Raw genomic sequence first — 23,126 nt, 5'->3', positions numbered from 1 at the left:
GCAGTACTTCAACAATAACCAGCCATGTTAAAACCAAACATGAAACATCTTGGAAGGAACATCTTTTAAAAACCATAGAGGCACCTAATAAACGAAAGTTTGATATAAAAAAAGACGACAAAACAACAACAGTTGAAAGTAGTATATTAAAAAATCAAAAATATGGGTTAAATGATCCAAAGCAATTAAAGTTTGACTTAGATTTAACAAAGTTTGTCTGCACTCTAGGTCTACCTTTTAAAGTTTTGGATAATAAAGGAGCTCAAGAATTTATCGATGAAGTAAATAATAAATTTACTGTCAAATCTGCATCAACATTTAGACGTCATAAACTTCCAATGTTGTATGACAAAGTTAAGGAAGGGTTACAACTAGAATTTGTCAAAGATTTTCCAAATGTGACTGGAGTTAGTTTTACAACAGATCTCTGGACAAGTCGAAATAATGATTCCTTCACGAGTCTTACAATTCACTACATTAATTCAGATTTTAATTTATTGAGTTTTCTCATTGCTTGCACACCATTTACTGGTAGACACACTGGGGTAGCAATCGCAGTAAACCTGGATACTTTTATTGCTAATTTGAACTTAAATGAAGAAGTGCACAGAGCCTGCGTTAATGACAATGACAGCAACATTGTTTTAGCTGCTAAAGAAAGTGATGAAATTAACTCAGAGTTGCGCTGCAACGATCACACAATCCAGCTAGTTATTCTTAAAGCAATTAAAAATTCAATTGAACTTTCAAAAGCAATTAAAAACTGCACAGATTTAGCATCACACGCACATAGAAGTTATCTCTCTACTGCTAAGCTTCAATGTGCATGCGAAGAACTTGGAATTAAGGCCAAGAAATTGATTGTTCCGTGTACAACACGATGGAATTCTGAGTACATGTGCATAAAGTCAGTCCTTCAACTCAAAGAAGCAATCAAAACACTTGCAAAATCAAATAAAGAATTTGAAAGGTCATGCCCCTCAGATGATCAATGGAAGACATTAGAATACAGCATGCCGTTTCTTGAAAAAATTTACAACATTTCAGTAGGTTTATCAGCTGATAAAAGACCAACAATCCAAGATGTAATACCTTAATTATATTCCTTGCACCAAGAACTACTTGCCCAGCAAAATCACAAAGACAAAGCAACAAGAATTTTTATAAAAATGCTGATAAGTGAACTACAGGAAAGATATCCTCTCAATGGTGCTGAGCAGCTGATTAATTGTTATGCTAATTTTTTAGATCCGCGTTACAAAGGCCTGCATTTAATTGAATATAAAAAAATTGATGATATAAAAGAAGCATTATTGACGCAGGAAAAAGCAAAAAAAAAAGAAAAACTTCCAATCACAAGTAGTAAAATAGACAATGAAAGCAATCCAAATACTAAAGTTAATCACCACGAGTTGCTTAAAAAAAGACTAAAACAAGATATTTCAGCACGCAGCGCTTCGACGACAACTAAATTGAGTTTAGAAACTGAGCATTATTTAGGAGCCGAAACAGCAGACGAAAAAACAAATGTTTTAGAATGGTGGAAAATAATGAAGTTACAGTACCCAATTCTATCTGATTATGCACGAAAATACCTATGTATAACAGCAACTTCTGCAACATCAGAGAGAGTTTTTTCAACCGCCGGTAATGTCGTAACCGCCAGAAGAACCACATTGGCCATTGAAAATGTCGAGAAAATTGTTTACAGAAAAGAAAACATTAAAAAAATAAAAAATTAATTTATAATTGGGTATTTTTAAAAAAATTATATTTTAAAGTTGTAAAATATATATATAAATAATTATCTTTAAAACCATATTTTGTTTTTAATCGAACGGAACCAAACCGAACCGAATTTTGTTTTAAACCGAACCGATGGGTTTAAGTTTAAAATTGAATCGAAAAAAACCGAACCGAAAAAAACCTTAACCGCGTGGCCTTAATTCCTAATGAGATATACAATGTGTTCCTTAACGTAAATCAGAACTCCTCCACCCCGTTTATTTGTTTGTCTTTCTAACAAAATAGTTTCAAAACCTGGAAGATGGAAAATAGAATTATTTTTAAACTCGTTCGAAGAAATCCATGTTTCTGTTAAGCAAATTATATTAAAAATATTTTCAGTTTCATCTAAAAAATCACAAAACTTTTTAAAATTTTTATTTAGACTTCTAATATTAATGTGAAGGATTCTGGGTGCGGATTCACAACACTTTCGTAAGTCCAAAATTTGCGTAAAGTTTGCGTAAGTTTTGCTTAAGTTCAAAGTTACGCTAAGTGGTATTCACAAACTTTGCGTAAACAAAAACTTACGAAATTCCTAAGTTTTTACGTAAGTTATTACTTACGCAAAAAGTCTAAAAAACGGTATTCACAACATTTTCCTAAAAAGTGCTCAGCAAACTTTACGCAAGAAAAGTTACGTCTGCTATTTTCTGACTTAAGTTTGCCGTAACTTTATAAATCATCTAATAATATTTAAAAATGGCGTTTTTATTATTATGAAACATTTCAGATTTTGTTTGTTATTGCCAATAAAATATAATTTTATCTTAATTTTATACTGCTATGCGTTAAGTTATTTATTTAAATAATACAATTATAGTTTTTCTTTTTAACAACAACAACAATAGCAGTATATTTACCAAAAGTTTATATGTACTACATAAACTTATTTTATAAAACTTGTTTTCACCTTAAATTTATGGTTAAAAAATATACACACAACCTATATAATAGATGGTTCACTCTCTCATAGCCTAGCTAAAACAAGGAGAGCGACCATAGTACGAATATATCATAAAGTTTTGTAGTATGCCAATAACTTATTAAATAAGTTAAGTTAACATAATAACTAGTTATTGTCATACATCAAAACTATATGATGATTCCATACTATATTAACTTATGGTACAAATCTATGCTATACTATCTATACTATATTATTCAAAAATATATACAATAATATTATTGAAGTATATACTTTAACTTGCATAACTACCATAAAGAGAGAGCGCCTCTCTCACTCTCTCTGTGTTAGAGAGAGACTCTCTCTCTCACTCTCTCATATCTAGGCTATGAGAGAGTGAACCATCCATTATATAGATTGTGTGTATATTTTTTTAACCTTATATTTAAGGTGAAAAAATATTTGTGCTAACATAGATACAATATTCACAAAAATATGTAATCAGTTCATTAGTTTTTTAGATATCTATTTTTTTAAATTTATAAATGTAAATAAGACTATTTAAAAGTATAATAATGCTAAAGTTATCTCTGAGTAATCAGGCTATTGAAGTAAAAAAGTATTATAACCTAAATATTAAACTTACTTTGAATAACAATGCTATGTTTTTCAAAAATTTCAGTTATTCAAAGGTATTAACAATATTAAGATTATTTTGAATAATAATGCTCTGTTTTTAGTTATTTCAATTATCAGGAGATATTAATATCTATGAATAGTTTAAATTATTAAAAAAAAGAGCATTGTTTTTTAAAGCCTAATTTCTTGGTAAATAATATTGTTATTTGCAAATAATAAACATATTCTGTAATAGTTTAAACTGTTTTGGTAGATTTTTTTTTGTATTTCTATATGAAATCTCATTGTTGTATTTTGTTATTGCAAAGAGCACATAAAAAGTTCCTTGATCCACCAGTTAGTCCAAATGGAGTAATAGCGCTTTTCACAATTCAGTAGAACTATTAACTGTTGCTGTGGAAAATAGTATTACAACTCTTGAGACGACAGCATATTGTTCACACTGATTGTAGCTATTAGATTGTACTGTATTTGGTGTCTTGAAAATCTACTACAATACTTGTTGTTGTGATTTAATCAATACTTGCTCAGTCAAAGAGTCAAACTTTTTTATACTGCACGTACCTGATTCACAGAATTAACTTTACGCTGTCCATCAAATATAAAAATCATGTTTTTATTCGTGCAAATATGATACCATAAATTCTCAAAAATATCACTGAAAAAAAGCTTACAAAAAACAAGTGGGTTTTAATTCAAACTCAACTTTTATTAAATAATACAATTGAAACATTTTCCATAACATGTTATGAAAAATACAATGTATTTTTCATAATATGTTATGGAAAAGTTGTTGAACTTTTGCTTATGTTATCAAAATGTTTCTTATATTTCTGACAATAGAAAGTTTGTTTATAAATGGTTTCAAATATACCAGAATGCAATCAAATGTATTTCTTGAATTTATTGAAGCAATTTCTTTATTTAATGAAACCGTCATTCCCTATTGTAAATAAAAGTGTTTTCGATTCAAGTCAATAATATGATAAAACAAGACCACTGAAAAGAAAATTTAACAATTATCATGATTTTTTCTTATACCCTAGGGTATGAGAAGTAAGTATGAAAACAAGAATTAAAAAAAAACACTTTAGTTTAGCACTTTATTTTTTTATGAACGTGAAATTTTTGCTAAACTAAAGTATTTTGTTTTAACATCCTGAAGCAATGCAAGACAAGTAGCATGATATGATCAGGTGTGAACCCAGACCTTTTTTGGTACTATAGGACTGGTATGGGCGCCAAAATAATGCCTCAAAATATTAATCTCATGTTGTTTTTATTTTTCTTTTTATATTAAAAATAGAAAAAATGGTTCCTTTAAATGCTAGTTTTCTGTATATTTTAGCTAGTTTATTTAGCCAGTAATGTTTACAAATAAGGTTCGCGGCAGGTTTAGAGTTAGTGTTAAATAAAACCAATGGGCATTCACTGATGGCCTCATTCAGGAAGCCGAATTATTATCTTATATAAGCCCAGGATAATACAGTTTATATTACCCATTTGGATTTGAATAAATATGCCCGAATTACTTCTTAATGAGTGCTTGTAATGTTTATATTTAAAATAATAGATGTGTAGCATTTTGTTAATAATCGATATCTCATTTAAAAAACCAATCGACTCTTATTTGTTTCATTTTTAATCCAATTATTAATTATTTTGATTATTTTGCTAATAGATATACAAAATAGATTGAAAGATTGTTTATGCTATTACTTTTAAAAGTAATTGCACGTATATGCTATATGGGGCTATTCAAATAATACGAAACACTTTTTTGCTAGACTCTCTTCTTTGTATATGAAACATTTTAAACAATATCTCCCCGCCTTATTTGTGACGTGACATTATTTTTAAACAAATATATCTTTGAGTTTGCTCTTTTATGCTAAAGGTTTGCTATTCCGCTGTGATTAGAATTTATATTTTAAAAATTTTGTCATGTCACACTGTGACTAACCACCCCCTCTTCCATGTGATATTTGGTGACACTTTCAAACACCTCCACCCTATATAAGAATGTCAAGTATTATTTGAATAGCCCCTATATGGTTTTGCTACATTTTTAAATATAGCAACAACAACAACAAAATAATAGTAGTAAATTTATGCCCTGACTCTAAAAAAGAAACATTCACTGTTTGGTCACATTGCCCTGTGTGTCTTAATAAAAAAAGAATTAGTAATACTAACTACTTCCTTTATACAAATAGTTATAAAATGTTTGCCTTAAATTTTGCGTAAGTTTTTGCGTAAGTTTTGCGTAACTCATGCGCAACCTTAACTTTACGCAAATGCTGCGAAAAAGTTGTGAATACCAAATAGTTACGCAAAAAATATTTTGCGTAAGTTTTTCGTAACTTTTGCTCAGCTACGCAAGAGTTACGCAAAAGTTGTGAATCCGCACCCTGATTTTTTGATTTTCAGTGCCGTTTTTATTAAGAAATTCTTTTAACTTATTGGGATAAAGATAAAAACGTGTGTTCACATCATTAAAAAAGTTGACATCTGGATCTGAATTAAGATCTGATTTTAAGTATTTATCATGAAAATTAAAAGTAAAGGATTCGTAGTCATCCATTTTTGTTTTAAAATTTGATTATAGAATATTAAAAGAATTCCTTTATAATTATAGGTCACGCGTAATTAATTTATTGTAAGTTACTTTAGCAAACTTACCTTTCGCTCTCAATTCTTTCGCTTCTTTGAAAAGCTTTCTTCGTAAATTTATTGTAAAACCGCTAAAGTCTTTGTTAACATACAACAACTTCGTTAACATATATATGTATATATATATATATATATATATATATATATATATATATATATATATATATATATATATATATATATATATATATATATATATATATATATATATATATATATATATATATATATATATATGCAAAATGTGGTTGGTATAACTGCAAATCCAATGCAGTTTCGCCAACTAATGAAAAGTGCAGTTGGTCCTACTGTAAATGCAATGCAGTTGCGCCAACTAACGCAACATGGAGGCGGCCCAATAGGAAATCTAACGTAGTTCGGCCAACTAAAGTGAAATGCTGTAGACTCAACTGCGAATCTAATGCAGTTCGGCCAACTTAAACAAAACGCTGTTGGTACAACTGCAAATCCAATTTAGTTCGGCCTACTAACACAAAATGCTGTCAGCCCAACAATACTGGCTACTTGGGTAGCTATCGAATTGTTTTTATGTAGTTGCTATAGCGATAGGTGGCTATAATCACATATTGCTACCTCTCGCTATAACGATATGTATATACATATCCCGAGGTATGTATCCAGAATTCCGGGCCAGAACTCTGGCGAATCATTGCGCGCCGTTGCGACTATATAAGTAACGGGCCATTACTGGTGCGAGTCTGGCAAGCGACTTAAGAGCCATTGTCTGAGAAATCTAGGCAAAATAAGCAAATTCTGGATGTGATGTCTTCATTTTGTCCTCGTGTTCAGATATTTTGTGAAAAACAATGAAAGTAGGCCACTGGTAAATTAGTTTTTGAAAATTCCTATTTATTTTGGAGATATTTGGCCTCAAAGTTTGGCCCGTTTTGTGAAAATATTTGCGCAAAGAATGCAATTGCTACATTGTGGAGCAATTTTAACAAAATGAATATGACAGACATATTTCTTTTTAATTTTTTTGCTAATCTGGGTAGATTTCTACAGTAAAAATAAAAATTCAACGTGGCTATATATTTGGTTGTCTAGAAATCATGGTCCGAAACAACTAAATTTGAAATTTTATCCTAACTTTGAGCTTTAATATCTTTTAAGGCTATTACTTCCACATTGTTTTCTTAGGTGTTTTTGAATGGGACTAAGGCATACATTGATTATATGGAACACAAAGCATGTGCATGCAAGGACCTGGCAAGAAGTAACCTGCCAAAAGTCACTTTTTGCGTTCAACGCGCCTTGATAAATTACCCATAACAACCGTGGCCATAGGTCTGCCATTAATAGTGTAAGTTATTTAATTATAAAACATGCATCTTTCAATATTTGAAAAAAATCCATGTGTTTGAATGATAAAAAGCCTACAGAAGTCCTAGAAGTAGCCTTATTTCGTTAAATTTTTAGTAAAAAATACCCTAGTAACGGTATAGATATGCTTAGCAACGGCTACTTTACAGCTTAAATAATTAGTATGTAATTAAAATTTTTGATATAATACATTTTTATAACGAAACTGTACATGAACACTTGATAAAAATTAGTTTTTTAATTTTGTCAATGAAAGAAAGAACCATTAAACTTCAAGATCAACGTTTTTTCTATTTAAAATTGATGAGAAATTCAGTTTTCCAAGAATTATAAACAAACAAAAAATTTTAAGAAGTTTATAAATTGCCAATCTGAATTTCCACGTTGTCAATATTGTCTTTTGAGAGAGATTAATCTCCTCTTTGATTAGTTGGTGTTGGTGTATCAATTCTACAACCAACGTCAAGAGATAAAAACTTGAGGGTATTTTCTTTAGTTGGCCACTTGAAGCAGTTCTTTCCAGCTGCAGCAGAATATTCCATACGAGAAGCATATATGTCATCATCATTCACCTAATGGTTGAGGTAAAGACAAAGTAACGTCTAATCATTGCTGCTTCCTAACTATTCCTTGAAATTAATTAATATGGTTAATTAACCAATAATTTTGTATTGCAATCCAATAGATCTCAAAATACGAAAAATAATATTGATTGAGTTTGTTGAGTTGTTGACTTGGCTTTAACATTGTCCTCAGCTGCTGGTGAACTTGCTCTAGACTTTTTTCCCACGTTCTTCTCCAGGCATAAAGGTCTGCATTAGCAATGTTTTTTGCTTTGAAGAGGATCTAAATATTTTCCTTTTTGGTAATGCCTATCCATTGATGTTTGTGAAGTTTTCAATCCCTTGTTTAATTATAGAATGGGACAATAGCAGGTGATCAGAAAAATTAAGGCTTGAATTTAGGTTCACTTTGTAAACATAGGAAAGGCTCGCTCTGTCTACCATAGATTTTGCCACAGATCGAGAACACATGCTTTTAGAAAACATGCTTTTAGAAAATCACAGTGTGATTTTCTAAAAGCATGTGTTCTGCTAATAATTTAGTATCATAAAATTATTCAGCACAATCAATTTGTGTACAAAAACAAATAGTGTTAACACTTCTTTCAACGTTTTTTTTGGAAACTGATGGTGCAATATAACTATTGCAATTTGAACTATAGGGCATAACAATTTGAACTGAAGAATGGAATGTCACATTAGTATAGTTCCATCTTTTACCTTTACTGATTCGGAAGGATCTCCGCATTATCATGAGACTAGAGAAAAACTGAAAATAATGATAACTGTTTATGTTGAGAATCAGATTTGGTCTTGATAAAGTAGAAACTTTGGAGTCTATTGTAACTTCAGCGACATCAGCATGTTGAATTCCTTAGCCATTATGAAGAGCCTCATAAATATCTTCTGCAGTCAACAAATTGTTTCCAGCATCAACAAAACTTCTTATGATACATTTCGCTCCTGCTGACACTTTGTCACATTGATCTTTTCCACATGACGGCTTATTGTAATCATACCTTTTAATAAAGAATTGTTTGCTTTGCAAACTTTGTAAATGGCTTCTAAGTAGAAGTTGCCATTATAAGATGATGCGTTATTTGACTTAGCATAAGGGTTTTTTAAACAAGGAAAATCATTTCTAACTTTGACAAAAACAACATCAGCAAGACAGAGTAGATCAACAAGGATTTGCTGTCATCTATAGACAGCAGCGAAATAGACTTTTTTTCGTAATTGATCATTTACTTGGGCTTTGCTAACCTCATTTCAGCAACTAATCAACAACCTGGTTGATTGCTAAAATGAGGCTTGCACATTCACTGCATTGTTCATCGTCAGCAGCTATAGTGGGTTGATTTAAATCTGGATCTATATCTGAAAGGGCAAAAGAAGTAGGGTGGCTGTGCAAAGTGCAATTTTCACTGCATTTGGAAGGATAATTACTCTTCAGATACCTTTTACTCTTTTCAAGAAACCTAATAATATTTTTAGACTTCCACTATTTAGAAACAGCAATCAAAGTTTGAAACCCATCCATGCCAGCTGCAGTGACATCATCAAGACCAGCCAAAGCTTTTCCTTTGAAAAGGTTATATTTCACGAAGAATTCTCCGTAAAGAAATATCTGACATTTGGAGTAATAAGTTTCTGGGCGAATTTCTTTATAAAATGTGATTGTATGGCTAAACTTCATCATAAAAATGGCATTGGCTATTCTTTTTGTTTATCTCCATTGTCAAACTTTATTTTATTTACACATTAAACTACATTTTGCAGCAAACCTCGACAAAATATAAACTCCAAAGAATGTTCTATTTTTCCCTGTGGCATTTGGTATATGCTTACCTTTTCCTTTTTTGGTATGGAAAATCCTCTGCATTCTATTTGAAACTTGCGTGCTTTTTCTATTTGATGTTTTTTGAAATCAAAGATTTTCATTAATGTTTCTTTAGTGAACTTGTTATGATTAAAAAATGAAAGCAAAAGAATTGCTAAAGAATCCTAAGAAATCGCTTTCTTCAAACATCATAACTAGTACAACAAAGTCTTCTAGAACCACTTGAGCTGAAGCATCTTCATCCTCATTTTGTAGCACTTGAGAAATCAGTGCCTATTATTGACCAGGTGCAATTGCTTCAGCAAATATTTTCTCAAGCCACATTCTAAATTTTTTAAATTTGTTCTTAACTTTCTGTTATAAATCAAAGAAAACAAATATATTAATATAAATCTCATAAATCAAGGTTTATTTCAAAATTATAGTAACTTAAAATGTTATGCGTAGCAAGAATAAAATCTTTTAATTTATTTTTTAAAAACAGAAAAACGAATAAAAGGATCAAGATTTGGCAAAACTAATTTATTCCAAAGGTAAGGTGTGCGATAAGTAATACAAAATTTATTAAACTTTGTTCTACAAAATGGTTCATTTAACAAATCATTATTACTCAATGAGTACTTATTATAAAGTTTCAATATTGTAAAATTTAGCTGCCGAATGCTATTTCGAAACGAATACAATACATCATACAACAAGATATTTAAGAAATGAATGTTTTAAAAGTAGAACTTGAATTAAAGTTTGACATAATAAGATATTAATTATGACATTTAGAAGTTTTTACTACGTCAGATAAGAAGAAAAAATTAAGGAGTGAAAATTAACATTTAACAATCTGTTGCCATTGCATCACTTTAAATTTTTGTTAAGTACTTTGTTACAATAAAAAAGCTTTTAATGTAATTTTTATCAAGTGTTCATGTACAGTTTCGTTATAAAAATGTATTGTATCAAATAATTTAATTACATTACTAATTATTAAAGCTGTAAAGTAGCCGTTGCTAAGCATATCTATACCGTTACTAGGGTATTTTTTAGTAAATATTTAACAAATTAAGGCTACTTCTAGGACTTCTGTAGGCTCTTTTTCATTCAAGCACATGGTTTTTTTTTCAAATATTGAAAGATACATGTTTAAGAAAGGTAAATAATCTACACTGTTTATGGCAGACCTAAGGCCACGGTTGTTATGGGTAATTTATCAAGGCGCGTTGAACGCAAAAAGTGACTTTTGGCAGGTTACTCCTTCCTAGGTCCTTGCATGCACATGCTTTGTGTTCCATATAATCAATGTATGCCTTAGTGCCTTTCAAAAACACCTAAGAAAACTACGTGCAAGTAATGGCCTTAAAAGATATTAGAGCTCAAAGTTAGGGTAAAATTTCAAATTTAGTTGTTTCGGACCATGATTTCTAGACAACCAAACATGAAACCACGTTGAATTTTTACTTTTACTGTAGAAATCTACCCAGATTAGCAGAAAAATTAAAAAGAAATATGTCTGTCATATTCATGTTGCTAAAATTGCCCCTCAAAGTAGCATTTGCGCTCAATGCGCAATTATTTAACAAAATGGGCCAAATTTTGGGACCCAATATCTCTAGAATAAAAAAGAATTTTCTCAAAAAAATTTACCAAAGGCTTACTTTCATTGTTTTTTACAAAATATCTGAAAATGAAGACATCACTTCTAGACTTTGCATAGATTTCTCAAACAATGATTCTTAAGCAACTTTTTCATGTATGGTAAATCGTCGCAAAGAGTCGCAGCGGCGTGCGACGAAATGCCAGAGCTCTGGCGAGTAGTCGTAGGTCACTGCGACAGCATTTGATTTTGAGCCAGCACTGGCCCGATTGTGGTGGAAACAGAGTTTTGGCCGAATGTTGTTTTGCCATAATTGCCGTTATTTAAATATTTTTTTCGTTATCCACGATGACACTAAATGCGAAACTAAACGTTTACAAGATATATTTTGTTATTACAACAAAATATTTCTGTACTTTAATTTTGTATAAAAACTATGCTGATATGCCAAAGGTACTTATTTAATAGTAAATACGGTTGGCAAAATACGAAGGTTTTTTATAAGGTAAGATATATCTAACTGTGACTTTTTATTTATTATAGTAAATAAAACATTTTAATCTCAAGAACTGCGATTTTATTGACTAAATAAAGAATGTAAAACTTTTTTTAATTTAATATGTATATATATATATAAATATATATATATATATATATATATATATATATATATATATATATATATATATATATATATATATATATATATATATATATATATATATATACAGGGGCGGATCCAAGATTTTTATTGACTGTAGCAAAAATGCCATAAATATTTTTTGGTCTAAAAAAAAAAAAGGTCCTCGCTTTTCACATTTGCCGACAGCACGAAAAGATCAAGTTTGCCGACTGTACTATATGATCTACATATGCCGATTTAAAAGAGCTAAATTTGCAGACATAATGAAATAAAATTCATTGATAGGGGGTGGGGGAGGGAATCACACACCATTTGCGCCAGCCTTGAATGTACAGTGGCTTGTAGTGATACATGAAGTCCCCTACCACCGTTTTCTTCTTTCGTCCGTTTAGAGCGGAAGAACGTTACCTGATTTACGCGACGTTAAAACTATCTAGTTAAACTGAATACTTTTTAACGAATTGATAGTTCACTTGTTTTTTATGATTTTTAATCATGACTAAAACCCTAAACGAACCCTTATCCTCAGTCGATGTATTTAAATTTAGTTCTTGATATACCTATTGCCAGTCAATCTATTTATGCCAAATAATACACAAAACATTATCATATAAATTTATCTATATATTTAGCTTGGTGTTAGGTACAGTGAATTTTCACTGTATCTAAGAAAGCGTTTTTGCTAAATACAGTGAAAATTCACTGTACCTAAAGAAGCGTTTTTCGCTAAATACAGTGAAAATTCACTGTACCTAACGAAGCGTTTTTGAAAGATGCAGTGAAAATTCACTGTACAGTGAAAGTTCACGGTATTTATCAAAAAAGTTTGGTGTTACGTAGAGTGAAAATTAATATGGAGATTTATAAAAATAATATTAAAAGTGTTACTAATTTGAAAGTTAAGGGCATAATGCTCATCGAAGCTAAGTAACATAAAAATTCACTACCTTCCCGTGAAAAACCAAAAAACAGAAACCCAAGAAATAATTTATTAATAAAACTTTATAACAAAGGTACATATTAATGAACCCAAACAGGGAGTTGTTAATAGAATGGAACTAATTAAGGAATATATCTTTGTAAATGAATTGTCGGGGATATTTTTTTACCATATATATATTAATTTTGTTGCAGGAGTCCATTAAATACTTTTTAATAAAATTTTGATGCTCACACTTATGATGACTTGTTCACACTTATGATACTTGTGGCAATTTTTGCAATTATTTTTGGCACACTTAAGCCATTTGCACTTATGTCAGACAGTGCAACTGCATCGCACTTATACCAGTTCGCACTTTTGCCGATTTCTGCAAATTCTTATGGCGCACTTATGCTAGTTTGCAGTAATGATAGGTTTTGCAACTGCTTCAGACTTAGACCAGTTCGCACTTATTCAGCGTACCCATAAACAAATAACAGACATAATGTCTGAGACATTGTTACATAAATTTTACAATGGTTTCAAAGTATTTGTTGAAAAGTAAACTATAAAATCTGATTGAAAAAGCAAGCCTATTGGCAACACTTAAAAATAAAAATAAAATTCAACTTTAAACCAAATACTATAGCAAAATCTTTTATCTTGACTTTTAGTGATTAATTAGAGGCTGTGAGTTGCAGTAATGAAACTAAATAATAGTCGTTTCTTAACAATAGACACCAGCGGGAAGGTAAGTCAAGCTGTCTATCAACTCAAAAACACCACAACAATAACAACACAATGATTACTTCCAATAATACCACATAGCACCAGATATTTGACTTCCTCGTATAAATCTTGGATAAGCATCATAAAGATTTTAGATAAGTAAAAGTACAAAGAATTCGAGTGGATAGTTTCTGGGGATCTTAAATTATTTTCTATGATACTTGGACAGCAAGGTGGTTACACAAAATTTCTTTGTTTTTTGTGTGAATGTGATAGTCGTGATAAAGCTAAACATTGGAACCAGAAATTGTGGTCAAAAAGAACATTGAATGTTGGAGAGAAAAACGTGCACTTTGAATTTTTGGTTGATCCTAAAAAGGATCTTCTACCACCGCTCCATATCAAACTTGGCATGATGAAGCAGTTTGTGAAGGCTTTGCTAAAAGATGGTATTAAAACAATAAAACACCTTTCAAAACACCTTTCATTAAAACACCTTTCAAGCAAATTTCCTGGTATGTCTGAAGCAAAGCTGAAGGAGAGAGTTTTTGTTGGTTCATTTGTAAGTTATTCGAGAGTTATTGTTGGTCAGAACATTCGTAGGCTAATGGAAGATAACAACTTCAAAAACATGACGAACTATGTTGAGAGGTCAGCATGGAATTCTTTTAAAGATGTAGTAACGAAGTTTACAGGGAATCAGAAGGACTCGGATTTTAAAAATATTGTAGAAAATATGTTGTGCAATTTAAAAAAATTTGGGCTGCTCAATGAGTTTAAAACTCCATTTTTTGAACTCTTATTTGGACTATATCCCGAAAAATCTTGGTGCAGTAAGTGAAGAGCAAGCTGGGAGGTTTCACCATGATATCAAAGAAATGGAGAGAAGGTATCAAGGTCTATTGGATACAAGTATGATGGGCGACTACTAATGGATGCTGCTTAAGGAAAATGTAACGTCCCACAAGAGAAAAAGCACTTAACAAAGCTTCGAAACTAAAAAAAACCAGATTTTATAAAGATTTATAGTTGTATATAATGTAAATAAAATATTTTATGACATAAAATTAATTAAATTTGTATAATTTTATGATTTTTGCAGACCTGTGTAATCAAGAGTTTACTCATTCAGAAGTTAAATTTGCGCGATTACTATATTATTTCATTATATTACCTAATTTTTACTTTTGTTATAAAAATTACTCAAAACAGTTAATTCCTAATTGTTATAAAAGTATGTACACAGGTGGGATTAACGATTATCTAAAATATTACATATATGGCTATAGCTAGATATACGATGGCTATATATGTTGCATATCCGGTTATACTATGATCCCGGATACAGGATTATCCGGATATCATATCCGGTACACCCCTAATAAATAGCTACCACAAAAAGCTATAGTTCCATTAACGCTTTCTAAAATGATAAATCCTCATTACAGAAGACATAAAGTGTTTCAAAATAAGGTTTTAAAAAGAGTTAAAAATGTATACAAAAAAGGAGAAGTCACCACTTATAAAAACTACAAATCAATTTACCTGCTTTGTTTGATACTGCAGTTGCTGATGTAGCACTCGTTGTTGGGGTTGTTGAATAACATTGTGTAGTTTTAAGTAAACAATATACATTGAAGATATTATAACTTCCGTTTTAGAAATCAGTTTGTAATTTTCAATTCATAGATCTTTATGGTTTCCAATATTTTCAACATTATGCAATGTTGAATATTGGGAATAATAAAGATATAACAAACTTTAAGTCTTGTACTTCGTAATGATAAAAATGCAACTTTTATCTATGCCAGACTAATTCATAACTAAATTAAAGAAAATAGTTGATTTTACAAATCTTTACAACATTGATAAAACTAATAGTTACACATTACTTATTTCCATGAGGTATATTATCATGAGTCATCCAATAAATAAAAATTAACAAGAAATCTCCAACATAAACTTCACGTTGATTGACTTTATGAAAAGGTATAAAATCAAAAATAACTAAATTAACTGCACAGTTAAGAAATCACTTTACACAACAAACTTAAAAACTTCTTGAATGCAATATGAAAAAAAAATTAACGTTATCAAAGTTAAGCACTGAAGTAAGAACAATACCTAATAACATGTCTAAAAAATGTTATTTTAATGTTTAGACCTAGGCATCACTTTTTTAGCTTTGATACATACTATGATACATTACATTATAGATTATATGATATATTATATTATAATATATGATACATTACATTATAGATTATATGATATATTATATTACAATATAACATAAAATGTATAACATAATGTATCATATGACTAAGCAAAGCTCAAATAATGACGCGATAGTTATTGCATTAATGTTGCTATAACTCTCGCTTCCCGCCGAGGCCTGATGCTCTAATAAATAGCACAACAATTTCTAATGATAAAAGCTAATAATTTATTAAAATACCAATATTTCTAGAATTACTTTAAATTAAAATTCAAAAATCTACAAAATTCAGAAATTAGAAAATTCTAAAATATGAATTAAAATAATGGCTCCCAAAGAAACAAAAATAATAATAAACTTTAATTCTTTAAAGCTAATAAATAACAAAAATCAAAAACAATAAAATATAATTTGCAACATATGAACAAAAATATGCAGAGATCAGCAAAAGTTATTTCTACATTCAAATTTTTTCAAGAAAAATCAAACTTGAGCGAGAAATGCTTGACAGCAGCACAAAAGGGCTATTTAAAAAGAAATATTTTTAACCATCAGACAATTTCTCAAAAAAGGACACTATCTAAAGAAATATGAAGTTAATTGCTAATTGAAAGCTAATTAAAATGTTCTTAATTATATATTAATTTATATTATGATACATTAAATAAATAAATATAAATAAATATGGAGTATGCTCCTAATAATGTAATTAGATATAAATATGCTCTTTATAATATATTAACCATTACTATAAATAATAAATAATAAATTATATCGCAACATAAATAGATATTTCAAACATGTTTTAATATTTTATGTTATGAACCAAAATTCCACTATTTCCTTTACATTGAGCACAGAACCAATACCCTTTAGGTTTGCAAGATATTTGTAGACAAACATAATGTGACCAATCTAAACAATGATCACACTGAAGCCATTTTTGACTTTTTCCATCCGCCTTAGATTGCCCGCATAATTGACATGGCCATTTTCCAATGCTCACAGCTTCACATTGTTTGATAACTTCAGCCCATGCAGCCTCTTCAAAATATTGCCTAATGTCATCAAGACTTGCTCTTTTATCTGCTATCTTATTCGATAAATGCTTTAAAAATTGGCAGGTGGTAATTTTAGCACTCTCATGCAAAACCTGCTGGGCAACTGTTCTTTCTACAAACCAACAGAGACGGATATGATCTTTTTCAAAAGAACCCAACTTTTCAAATACTTTTAAGGGTTTGTCAAAAAGTCTCTGTTTGTTTTTACCTACACGGCCAGGTGGCTTCCGCTGGGGTTGCCTTAAAACTAAATTATATATATATATATGTATATATATATACATATATATATATATATATATATATATATATATATATATATATATGTATATATATATATATATATATATATATATATATATATATATATATATATATATATATATATATATATATATATATATATGAGTGTACACTCATATATATATATATATAAAATATATATAAATACAATAGTATTGATAACACCAGTAATAATAAGGTAGACTGTCACAGTAATCGTCACAGCTTACCTTATTATTACTGGTGTTGTCAATACTATAATTATTTATTATTATTATTATATTGGGATCACCTACAACCATATATAGCATCAAGAGGAATACAACAAATATGGGAACCTTCCTTTACTTTTTTATTGTAATGTTTAACTTTTTCTTTTGAATCAATTTTAACGGGGTGAAAATTTAGTCTACAATATTCATTAACAGACTTTTCTGCTTCATCAACATCTTTATAGTTCTTAATGAAAATATCCTCCATTTTTTAGTCTATTGAACTCTTATTAAAACTCTTAACCCTTCTTTCTACAAAAACTTTCTTCTAAAATAAACTCATTGTTTTAAGCATGGGCACTTAGGAAAATGAAAGTAAATTTTCAAAAATATTCTAAAAATAGATTTTCACTGTATAAATAAAAATATATTGCTTTAAATAAATAAGGAATGGTTTAAAAAATCCCAAAATAGCAAACTCCAGGCATATTACAATGAACAATGATACAATCAACAAATGTCAGCAAATAATAAACAAGTGTAAATGAATAAATGTCAACCTAATCGCATTTTGATTACTTGTAACCTGCATATCTTATTTACATTAATTTTCTATTTTTAATTAAAAAAAAAAAATAAAAAAAAAAAAAAAAAAAAAAAAAGAAAAAAAACTGACTGTAGCATTTGCTACACTTGCTACGGCCTGGATCCGCTCCTGATATATATATATATATATATATATATATATATATATATATATATATATATATATATATATATATATATATATATATATATATATGTATATATGCATGTAAATTATGTTAGTGTATTTTACAAATAGAGTTCTTAATGTTCTTAAAGAACAGAGCAATAATAAATTAAATTAGTAAAAAACACTTATCTAAATTTTATCTTCTACATTAAGTTTTACCATTGCTGGATCATCAGGAAGAGTCTTCCTGATGATCCAGCAATAATGAAACTTAATCTCTTTCTGATGATCTAGCAATGGTGAAACTTAAAGGAGAAGATAAAAGTTAGATAAGTGATAATTTAGTTTATAGGATAATTGTACTATTATCCTATAAGTAAACATTATATCAAAATTAAATGAAGTTGGCGTGAATCAATTATCAAAGAGAAGATAACAATTTGAGAAAAATAATTACAATTTAACAAAAAAAAAAATCATAATAAACTATAACAACATATTACATTAAAAAAATAATTTCATAACAAATGTTACTCGTAATAGTATTTACAAAATCATGCAAGTGTATACCATGCAAGGTACACAACATTACCAACATTAATTTTGAACTCAAATAAAAAATTTATATATATATATATATTTATATATAAATAAATTTATTTATACATATATATATATATGTATATATATATATATATATATATATATATATATATATATATATATATATGTATAAATATATTTATTTATATATAAATGTTTATATATATATATAAATTACCAAATAACTATGAGGCCAAGCTGATCGGGCTTAGATTTTTTAATACATAATCCTTAAGACACTAATGATTAATTGGTAAAAATCTGAACATGATCGGCTTGGCATGGATATGGGCCAAAAAGATATCAAATTAGGACATACTACTTTGTTTAGTGAAAAGTATTTGTATATATGACGTGACTACCTATATTGTGTACCAGTCATTTTTGACAAAATCAAATATTTTTACTTATCCTTATGATATAAGTCTGTTAGGAATATTTTTAGCATCAAATTTAGTAAAAGTTGAACATGTTGCAATTTTAAATGACAATATTCTCAAGTGTGTCTTTCTGCACTTGTTATAGTTTATTGAAATTTGCACATAGTTTATTTTTATTCTTGATAACAAAAGAGCTCTTAATTTGTTTTATTTTTTATTATTTTGTGTCTCAGGTGTTTTCTTTTAATAATAACAATATTCATATTGTTTGTAATAATACATTCCATAGTAAATAATTTAAATCGATGACTTTGATCATATAAATGACATCATAAAAAGTACTTTTGATGAATGATATGTAATGTGTTTTTTACATTTGTTTTCATAAATTATTTGCACTAAATTTTTTGAAATACTTTTGGTATTTTTTATTACTTTATATTTTAACATTTCTCAAATTTAGGGTTTTTTTTTTATTATCAAATATAACAAAAATAATCAATTGTAATTACACTTAATGCCTATATTGCAATTACACTTAATGCCTATAATTACTATTTTTAATAATTTATTACTACATTTAGCATATAATTTATTTCTATGAGAATCATATATAAATATTTATCATATTGTTAAATTTATTGATGAAAAAAAGTTCAGTGGCTGTTTTTCCTGTAAAATGGATAACAAATAATATTTGTGGATGGCCATGCTTGGTTAATGCGATGGCTCCTATAAGACCCAACGCATTAACCAAGCCATTAAAAAGTGCGAAGATTCTATAGATGATTGGATTGATTATGATATAAGTTTTTTTTTGTATAACTCTGGTTAGTTATTTTATGTATATTTTTACAAGTATATAATTTGTCTATAGTGTATAATTTTTTTTGTATGTTATTTTGAAGTATTTTTCTAACAATTTTTTACTATTTTGATTTTTTTAGTTACATATGACTAAACAAGAGAAAAATTACAGCAAAAGTTTTTCAGACTTTTTTTTAAATAATGAGAGTGAAGATTTAATAAATTTAGAAGAAAACAGATTTAAGAAGAGTCTTTGTCCTTCCAGGTGATGATCATGATCATTATGATTGCAATGATCATGATCATTATGTGATTATAATGATCATAAATAATTTAGATGATAATCATATTATGATGTTGGTTTACTTTCATTATTTTATAGAGATGTATATTATCACAAATTTGTATATTTAAGTTCAGAAAATGACACTCTGTCTTTTCTGAACTTTTTTTTTCAGTTACTGAAAAAAAAAGAAAGTTGTAAATAATAAAAAAAGACACTTGCTCCAGCCTGTGCTATTCCTTCTTTAACATTTTCATGTACTGAAAATTTGGCTTCCATGATCATTTAAAAATAAATAACTTTTTAAAGCAGGGCTCTTTTTTTAATATTTTAGAAGAGGATGTATTTTTATATTTTTTTTCTTTGAATTTTCTTTTTTCTTATCGTAACTGAATTCCATAATGTTCTGAAACAATCTTTTAGTTAGTTTATGTAAAAAGGTCACAAATATGCATCAAAATTTATCAAGTTAAATTGATGGAAGTACTTTTTTCGAAAGCAATGAGTTAGATAACTGATGGGACGGAGACCCATTCACTTCTATATTATTTTATTTTATTGACTAGAAAGTATTTTTAGCGCTTTAATTCTAAAATATGTGCTTTGAATGAAGAAAAATGAAAATAAATTATTGTTGCTTATTGAGGTGATAGCAACTTTGATGTGTGCTAATCAGTTGCAAACTAAATCAGTTGCTGGATGAATTAAAGCCCTCATAGCTCTCCCTAAATAAGTATTACATCATCAGTTGCATCTAATGCTAAAATTGAAGCATATATATATATATATATATATATATATATATATATATATATATATATATATATATATATATTTCAGTTTTTGGGGTCCTTAAGTGACATCTAATGAATGTTCATCTATGACATGGATTCTTGCTGATGTGAGCAAAAGAACATTTCATTGCACTGGTAGTATTCTTACAATTTATACTTAATGTTATTTTTATAATGCTCAGTTTTTTTTATTCGAATTTTTTTTTAGATATTGTATTTAAAAAACAATTTTATTTAAAGTTTTTACAGCAGTTGAAAAAGAGCTGCTTATTTTTGGAGGAAAACTTAAATAAAAAGTTGGATACTAATAATGCATTAATTAGTCAACTTAATGGATATTGAACAAAAAAGAGTGAATCGATTCTACTTAATGAATCTTTTAGGATTCCAAATTAAATGAAGATATTGACTCAGAAAAGAAAGTTATGAATGCATTGGTAAGTGCGAGCTATATGTGTGTATATATATATATATATATATATATATATATATATATATATATATATATATATATATATATATATATATATATTATACATAAATTTGTTATTTTTTTATTTCTTTATATAGAACATTTTATTTAGTATTTACATTATAAAATAAGTATTTTACAATCAATAAAATTAAATAAACTTAAAATTGTTTAGTTCTGCTACTTTTCTATTCAATTTGAAAGCAATGATGGTTATCATGCATAATGTCTACTTAAATTTTAGAACAGGAAATTAGCATCCAAAGGTGACTCAAAAATTAAGAAGATTGTTTGGAATATAATTCCATTGGTGATCGGCACCATTATAGAGAAGACAATTGATTGGTCAGGAGCAAACAATAAGCTTGCTTTGAAAGCAATGCTAATAAGATTATTAGGTAAAAAGAAATTTTGTTCTTGTATATATGTATGGTGATTGAAGAAGCAGCTTTTTAAATAGTCTGCTCCTCAACTCTAAATGTGTTCTATATAATAAAATAACACAAGATAAAAATTTTGATATAGATACTAGTACTCGAAAGATGCAATATTAAATAAAGTTTTCAAAAATAGTAATCATCTTTTATAAAAATTATTAATTCAATAAAAACTTTGGTTTTTTGCCTAAAAATAAAATTCACTATTTAGCTTCTTAATATTAATTATTTTTAAATATTTTGTATATAAAACTGTAATTTTTTAAATTTTTATTTAGTCTTTTTCGTACCAGGTTGACATAATTAAAAAAAATTTTTTCGATATTATTATGAACTTGTCTTATGTTTAAGGGTCTTATAATAAACTAGATATAATTTTTGAAAGAAAAATATTGTTTCAAAAGTTATATCTAGTTTTATTTTATTATATAGAATAGGGTTCAGGTGCGGAGTATTAAAAAAAATTATTTTTTTAATTACCCTAACGTTTATATGTGTGTGTAAAGTACATTTTAGTCTTATATTTTAGTCTTACATTTTAGTTTAATTATTTACTATTGTATATATAAATATATCATATATATACAATATTGTCACAGTTTAACTTGGTATTATTTAGGTGCTGTGAAATTAAAAGCTTTAACCTCAGAAGAAGAGTTTGAACATTAACTGAAAAGATATTTTTAGCTTTTCGGGGATCGAAATGGCGGACGAAAAGCTCGAGAAGATAAAAAGTTCTTTGCATAAAAAGTTCTTTGCATAAATAACAATTTGAACTATTAATAACATTTTTTTATTTATAATTTCATTATTTTTTAACACATTTTTGGCAATAAATTTCGAAAATACTTATTTATTTTTGTCGATATAAGTTGGAATAAATTTCGAAAAATACATATTTGTTTGAATTATGTGGTATAACACATTTGTACAGAAACGGCGTACATGACGTGGTATAACTCATTTGTACACGACGTACTAGGGTATGAGCTAGTAAAAAGTAAAGCTTTAGTGCTGACACGCGACCACAAACAAATGCTAAAAAATGATCACGGATCAGTACTGGAAACAATTAATGGGTCAGTGCTGGCAAGCGATCGCGGGTCAGTGCTGGTAAATGATTCCGTACCAGTAATGACAAAAGTATGCGGACCAGTGCTGGCAAACGATCGCAGGCCAGTACTGGCGAACGATTGCGGGCTAATGATGGCCCATTGGTAGTTTCGATG

The 23,126-nt window shown here is 28.5% G+C and overlaps 1 long non-coding RNA gene across 1 annotated transcript; it reads left to right on the top strand.

The window, feature by feature from the left end:
- The first annotated feature begins 21,056 nt into the window (after window positions 1-21,056).
- On the top strand, window positions 21,057-22,791 carry LOC136080979 (uncharacterized). The gene is made up of 3 exons (XR_010638780.1): window positions 21,057-21,425; window positions 21,705-21,858; window positions 22,517-22,791. It is a non-coding gene; the product is annotated as an uncharacterized LOC136080979 (long non-coding RNA).
- The last annotated feature ends 335 nt before the right edge of the window (window positions 22,792-23,126 follow it).

This window comes from Hydra vulgaris, chromosome 06 (genome assembly GCF_038396675.1).
Source record: "Hydra vulgaris chromosome 06, alternate assembly HydraT2T_AEP".
Lineage (NCBI taxonomy): Eukaryota > Metazoa > Cnidaria > Hydrozoa > Anthoathecata > Hydridae > Hydra > Hydra vulgaris.
The sequence above is the reverse complement of the archived record's forward strand: the minus strand, read 5'-3'. Positions and strand labels throughout refer to the sequence as shown.